This window comes from Aptenodytes patagonicus, chromosome 26, assembly GCF_965638725.1.
Source record: "Aptenodytes patagonicus chromosome 26, bAptPat1.pri.cur, whole genome shotgun sequence".
Taxonomy (NCBI): Eukaryota; Metazoa; Chordata; class Aves; order Sphenisciformes; family Spheniscidae; genus Aptenodytes; species Aptenodytes patagonicus.
The window spans coordinates 87159-94499 of NC_134974.1; positions in this window are offsets into that span (position 1 = coordinate 87159).

The following is a 7341-nucleotide window of genomic DNA, read 5'->3' on the forward strand; positions in this document are numbered from 1 at the left end:
CAATAAAGTCAGGAATTTCAGGAAAAGGCAATGCATGTAGAATAGAAAAAAAAAATGCATATTATGAAACCATCTTGCTACCCCTGAACACTCAATACAAAATTACTGACCTGAAAAAAAACCCACCAAACTGCATATGAATGTACTTTCCACTATATAAGCTGCCTAACTTTAGCTGGAGCTCTTACCTCAGACACCTCTGCTTCTCTAAATGTCAAAACATATCTGCGCAATTACCTTAACCAGCTCAAAAGCTGCAATTGACTGAAGGAACAGCAGAGCACTGTCACCAGAGAAGCCCAGGAGCAGGACAAGCTCCCTGACCAGAGGCTGTGGCTCATATACCCCGGGACCCACCCACCACCCTTACCACAATCCCCTGGGAAAGGGGAGGGACAAACCACCTGAAGGCATAAAGGTGGATGGAGGAGCAGCAGCGAGTTCTCTCATCTGCCTTAAGTTTACAGCGTGCAAAGCGCTGAACGGAGAAAGCCACCCTTACTGGAAATGACAATACCTGCTCTCTTACTTCAACTACATCTATTGCATCAGCAATGCGACTGGGTAGGGAATTTAATTTTTCTGGGGCATAGATAGAAAAAGATAGATGCCATACTAAGCTATGTGGGAAAGTAGCTCATTAAATGCAATAGCAATATTAATATCAAAAATTACATGCTTTAGTTTCCTATAAAAAAACCAAAATGCTATGGGGTTACACTTCATTTCTAGCAAGACCATGCATGCTACGTAACTTCTACCAGAACTACCTTCTGAATAGGACTGAATGACAAAGCAAAGTTAGATCCCATAAGAATCCCATAAGAATATATCCCAAAAATATCTCTGGTTGCAAAGTAAATTACTGTAAATGACTGACAATTCAGAGTCACCTCGACGGCCTCTCCGACTGACTCCCTTAACAGAACTAGATGAGTCCCAAAGGACAGAAAACACAAAAACCCCATGCAAATACAAGAAATATATCAGAAGCTGTATGAAGCAGTCTAAGTAGCTAGAACAAAAGTGAATTGCAAAACACAACAAACAACATCCTGGGAGCTGCATCAATAAAAATAGATGAAGGCTATTGCCTTCTCTGAAAAACTCAAGACAAGATTTGAGCCGACGATAGACATCTTTGGGTACCAGATACCAGATAGAAACATACTATAAGACAGAAAACAGACTGCTGTGGAGCACAAAGGCGGCTTTGGAAAAGGTTCTGACAGAACAAGAGGCATCGTCACAGGGATTAGAGAGGTCCCAAAGGGGCCAGAGAGACCAAAGAAGTCTCGGGGATGCAATGAGCTCAAAAGGGAATGGAACAAAGCACAGATGTCCTCAGGGGACCAAATGGAGGTGCACCAAACGGGTGAGAGGACAGAAAGTCTGACCGGGGTAACAGATGTGGACTCAGGAAGGGGTCTGAGGGGAAAAGAGGGGTGCAAAGTGCCCTCCTGAGCTAGAACGGGTCTCTGGGGCGTAAGGGATGTCTCATGAGACCTCAGCAACAGGGAGCGGAGGAGTCCTGAGGGAGCCTGAGAGACCAAAGAAGCCTCAAAGATAACAATGAGGAATTCTGCAGGGATTTCAACAAAGTACCGATGTCATCAGGGGGCTGGGAGGTGAATGAAGGCATCCTAAATGGCAAAGAGTAAGATAAGAGTGCTCTGAAGCACACACAAAAAAAAAAATTGAAAGGGAGCTACAAGAGTGCTGTGGAGTACAAAAAAGGACTCAGATGACATTGTTATAGAGAGCAGAGGAATTGGGAGGGGCAGGGTAAGAAAAGAAGGCTTGCAGACACAGCAAGGGCCTTGGAGTCTCGGGTGGGCATCTAAGCAAACTATGGATGACTGAGTGAGAGAGGAACCAAATGGAGACACCCCCAATGGCAGAGAGGAAGATAAAGGAGTGCTGCATAGCAAAGACAGACGGCAGGCTCTGACAAAACAAGAAAGATGGAAAGGGAGATAAAGCGCTACAAGGTGCTGTGGAGAACGAGGAGGGTCTCAGGAGGCATCGTGACTGTGAGGAGAGGGGTGTTGAGGGGGGCTGACAGGCAAAAGAAGGCTTGGGGACGACACAGAGGAACTCAGGTGGTCATCTGAGCAGAGTACAGATGGTCTCGGGTGGCCAGGTACTGAACACAGGAATCCTAGATAGTGTAGAGGAACAAATGAATGCTCTATGGCTCAAAGTGCTACAAGATGGATGTGGAGCACAAGGAAGATCTCGGGAGGCCTTGGAGACCTGGGAGGCCTTTCTCCTCCTGACCTGAGGAGAAAAAGGTGTCCTGAGGGAGCCAGAGAGACAGAAAAAGGATTGGGGACACAACGATGAAATCCAGAGGGGATCTGAAGTGAGAAAACATTTCATCAGAGGGCCAGGGAACAAATAAAGGCACGGCTAGAGGGAAGAGAGGACCGAATAACCGGGCTGGGTCACAGACATGGACTCAAGAAGTCTTCTGAGGGAACGAGAGGGCTGCAGGGTCCGCTACAAAGCTAAAAGTGTACTAAGGGCAACGTCAAAGGCATCGATAGGCATCGTGACACCATTAGAGGAGTCCTGAATGGGCCAGAGAGACCAAAGAAGGCTCAGGGACACAAGGAGGAAGTCTGGAGGGGATCTGAACAGAGTACAGATGTCCTTGGGAGGCCGGGGACCGAATGGAGGCACCCTAGATGGCAGGCAGGATGATAAGAGTGCTCTGAGGCACAAACCCAGGGACAGGGTTTGGAGGTAATGAGAGAGGATCAAAGTCCGCTACAGGGCTGTGGGACACAAAGAAGGTCTCAGGAGACACGGTGACTGGGAGCAGAGGGGTCACGAAAGGTTTGGAGGGGTAAGAGAGATTGAAAGGGAAGTCAAGTGCTACCAAAATGCTGTGGAACACAGGGAAGGTCTCAGGAGGCATCCTAGATGGCATAGAGAAGAAAAAGCACGTTCTTTTTTGGGAACAGAGATCTTAGGAGAGTTGCGATTGCAACAAAACAAGTCCAAAGGGGGCTTACGGAGCTAAAAGTGTGCTGAGGGGAACATCCAAGACCTCAGGAGGCATCGTGACAGTAGCAGACAGGTTCTGAGAAGAACAGACAAAAGAAGGCTCGAGGACATGATGAAGTCCAGAAGGGATTTGAACAGACTACAGATGTCCTCGGGGGACCGGGGACTGAAGGTATCCTAGCTAGCATAGAGGACAACATGAGTGTTCTGGAGATGAAAGATGGCATGAGGAAAGGTTCTCAGGGAGCAAGAATGGTGCGAAGTGCGCTACAGAGCCAAAAGAGGGCTGTGGGGCAGGAGAATGGTCTCGGGAGGCATGATGATGGGAGAAGGGTGCTGAGAGTGAGAGACAGAAGGTGGCTCTGGGATGCAATGCAAAACAAGAAGGTGTCCCCCCAACAATGTACAGACGTCCTCAGGGGATGAGTGACTGAATGGAGACATCCTACATGGCAGCGAATAAGGTGAGAGAGCTCTGGGGCACAGAGAAAGCCCGAGGAAGGGTCTGAATAAGAGAGACACAAAGAGGGCTACAGAGCTCAAAGGGTGCCGTGGGGCACGAGGACAATCTTGGAAGGTGTCGTGACAGGAACGAGAGGGCTCTGGGGGGCGAGGGGAACGTGGACACAGAGACAAACAACGGTTTGCTGACACACTGAGGTACTCGGGAGGGGATTTGAACAGAGTACAGATGTCCTCAGGAGACTGGACGAGGCATCCGACATGGCGGAGGGAAGGTAAGAGGGCTCTGGGGCAAAATGAAAGCCTGAGGAAGAGTTGTCTCAATAAGAAAGATACAAATCCTGCTGCAGAACTAAAGGACGGCCACAGAACACAAGGACGCTCGCAGGAAGCATCGTGACAGAAACAGAGGGGTGCTGAGGTAGCCGGAGAGATAGAAGGCGGCTCGAGGGCACAAAGGTGCTCGGGAGGGGATTTGAACCAAATACAGATGTCGCGAGGGAGACGCTGACGTGTTTGGAGGCGAGCGAGATGGAGGAGAGGACAAAAAGACCGCTCTGAGGAAGAGGCGTGACCTGAGGAGGTGTTCTGACAAACCGAGAGGGGTACAAATTACGCTCCAGAAATAAAAGCATGCCGAGGAGACCTTCTAAAGCCTTGGGATGAACTGAGAGGAAAAAAAGACACAAAGAATATTTTAAAAGTGACACAACATGTGACAAACAAGAAAGAATTAAAAAATAGGGATAGACAGCTTGATAAAAGTAGACATAGAAAGAAGATTTAAAAAGCAAAAGGGTACAAGGCAGAGGAGAAAAAAAAATTAAAAATACGGACAGAAAACTAGATAAAAGTAGACATAGACAGAAAATTGGAAAACAAAGGCATTAAAGGAGGAAAAAATTAAAATATAGGGACAGCAAACTAAATAAATGGAGACATAGAAAGAAAACTGAAAAATTGAGAGAGTACCCAACAGACAAGACAGAATTAAAAAATAGGGACAGGAACTAGATAAAAGTGGATGTATAAAAAAAAAATTTTAAAAAATTACAAGATTAAGGAAATAAAGGAAAAAATTAGAAAAGAACGTCAAACTAAATAAACAGACATAGAAACAAAATTTTAAAAGTGACAGGGTATGGCACAGACTAGAATGAAATAAAGACAGTGAACTGGATAAAAGTATATACAGAAAAAAATTAAAAGCAACGTGACACAGGAAAGACAGGAAATAATAAAGAAATAGGGTTAGATATCTGGATAAAACTACACAGAAAGAAAATTTTTAAAGTGACAATGTAGATGACAGATAGGAAAAAAGTAAATAACAGACAGAAAAATACATAAAAGTGAACATAGAAATGAAAATTCAGAAGCGAAGACATTAAGAGAGGAAAACATTTAAAAATAGCAAAAAACCCTAAATAGACGGAGACATAGAAAGATAATTTTAAAAGCAACTGGGTACAGGACAGACTAGAATGAATTAAAAAATAAAGATGGTGAACTGGATAAAAATAGACAAGGAAATAAAATTTTAAAAGTGATGGGGTACAGGACAGACAGGAAACAATTAAAAAACAGGGAGAGACATCTTGATAAAAATAGACATGGAACGAAAATTTTAAAAGTGACAGGATACAGGAAAAAGGAAAAAAAATTAAAATGGAGACAGAAAATGAGATAAAAGTACACCTAGAAACAAAATTTCAAAACGAAAAGAATTATGAGAGTAAAAAGTTGAAAAATAGGGACAGTTAAACAGATAAAAGTAGACAGAAAAAAAATTTTAAAAGCAATGCGGTTCATGACAGGAAAGAATTAAGAAATAGAAACAGGAACTGGGTAAAAGTAGACATAGAAAGAACATTTTAAAAGTGACAGGATTAAGGAAATAAAAGAAAAAATTGAAAAATAGGGACAGCGAACTAAAACGGAGACATATAAAGTAAATTTAAAAACCAGAGTACATGACAGACAAGAAAGAATTAAAAAATTGAGAGCTTGATAGAAGTAGACATAGAAAGAAAATTTAAGAAGCGATGGCACTAAGGAAAGACAAGAAACAATTTAAAAATACAGTGAATGGGATAAAAATAGACAAAGAAAGGGCATTTTTTAAAAGGATTAAGAAAATAAAGGAAAAAAATGAAAAATAAAGACAACGAACTAAAACACAGACATAGAAAGAAAATTTAAAAAGCAAAGGTGTAAAGGACAGACAAAAAAATTAAAATACAGACAGTGAACTGGATCGGAGACAGAAAATATTAAAAGCAACAGGTATTAGGGAAATAAAGGAAGAAAATTTAAATAAAGGCAGTGAACTAAATAACTGTGTTAAATAATAACACAGAAAGTAAATTTTAAAAGTGATGGGGATTAAGAGAGGAAAAAATTAAAAAATAGGAACAGCAAACTAAATAAACGGAGACATAGCAAGTACACTTTAAAAGGGACAGAGTACATGACAGACAGGAAAGAAATAAAATATAGGGATAGGGAGCTTGATAAAAATAGACATAGAAACAAAATTGGAAAATCCAAGGGATTAAGAGAGGGAAGAATTAAAAAATAGGGACGTCGAACGAAGTAAACAAAGACACATCTGTGAATTTAAAAAGTGAGGGCACTAAGGAAATGCAAGAAATAATAAAAAATAAAGGTAGTGAACTGGATAAAAGCAGACATAGAAAGAAAATTAAAAGCGATGTGTTAGACAGACAGGAAAGAATGAAAAAAATAAGGATAGGCCTGTTGATGAAAGTGGTCACAGAAAGAAAATTTTAAAAGCAATGAGGTACAGGACAGACAGGAAAAAAGTTAAAATAGGGACACCAAAGTAGATAAAAGTAGAGATAGAAACAAAATTTTAAAAGCCAAGGGATTAAGAGATGAAAACATTAAAACTAGAAAACTAGAATGGAGATGTAGAAAGAAAATTTTTAAAAGGGCGGCACTAAGGAAGGACAAGAAATAATTCAAAACTAAAGACATCAAATGGGATAAAAGTAAACATAGAACATTTTAAAAGTGACAAGGACTAGAAGAAGTAAAGAAAAAAATTAAAGAATAGGGACAACAAACTAAATAAATGGAGACATACAAAGTAAATTTTTTAAGTGATGGGGTACATGACAGGCAGGGAACAAATAAAAAATAGGGATAGGGAGCTTGACAAAAGTAGGTGTAGAAGGAAAATATAAAAAGGATGAGGTAGAGGACAGACAGGAAAGAACTAAAAATAGAGACAGCAAACTAGATAAAAGTAGACAACAAAGAAGCAACATTTTAAAAGCCAAGGGATTAAGAGAGGAATCAATTAAACAATATTGGTAGCAAATGAAAATGCAGACATAGAACAAAAATTTTAAAAGTGAGAACACTAAGAAGATACAAGAAAAAATGAAGAAATAAAACCAGTGAACAGGATAAAGGTAGAAAGAAAGATTAAGGAAATAAGCAAAAAATTAGAAAATAGCAACAGCAAACTAAAACGGAGACACAGAAGGAAAATCTAAAAAGTGATGGCACAAAGGAAAGAAGAGAAATAATTAAAAGAAAAGAGAGCGAATTAAAGACAGCCAACGGGGTAAAGGTAGAAAATATAAAAAAGCAACAGGGATTACGGAAATAAATGGAAAAAATTAAAAATAGGGACAGTGAACTAAAACAGAGATGTAGAAATAAAATTCAAAAAGAGAGGGCGCTAAGGAAACACAAGAAATAATTAAAAAATAAAGACAGCAAATGGAATAAAAGTAGACAGAAAATTTTAAAAGTAACTGGGATTAAGGAAATAAGAAAAAATTAAAAAGTAGCAACGGGAAACTAAAATGGAGATGTAGAAAGAAAATTTAAAAA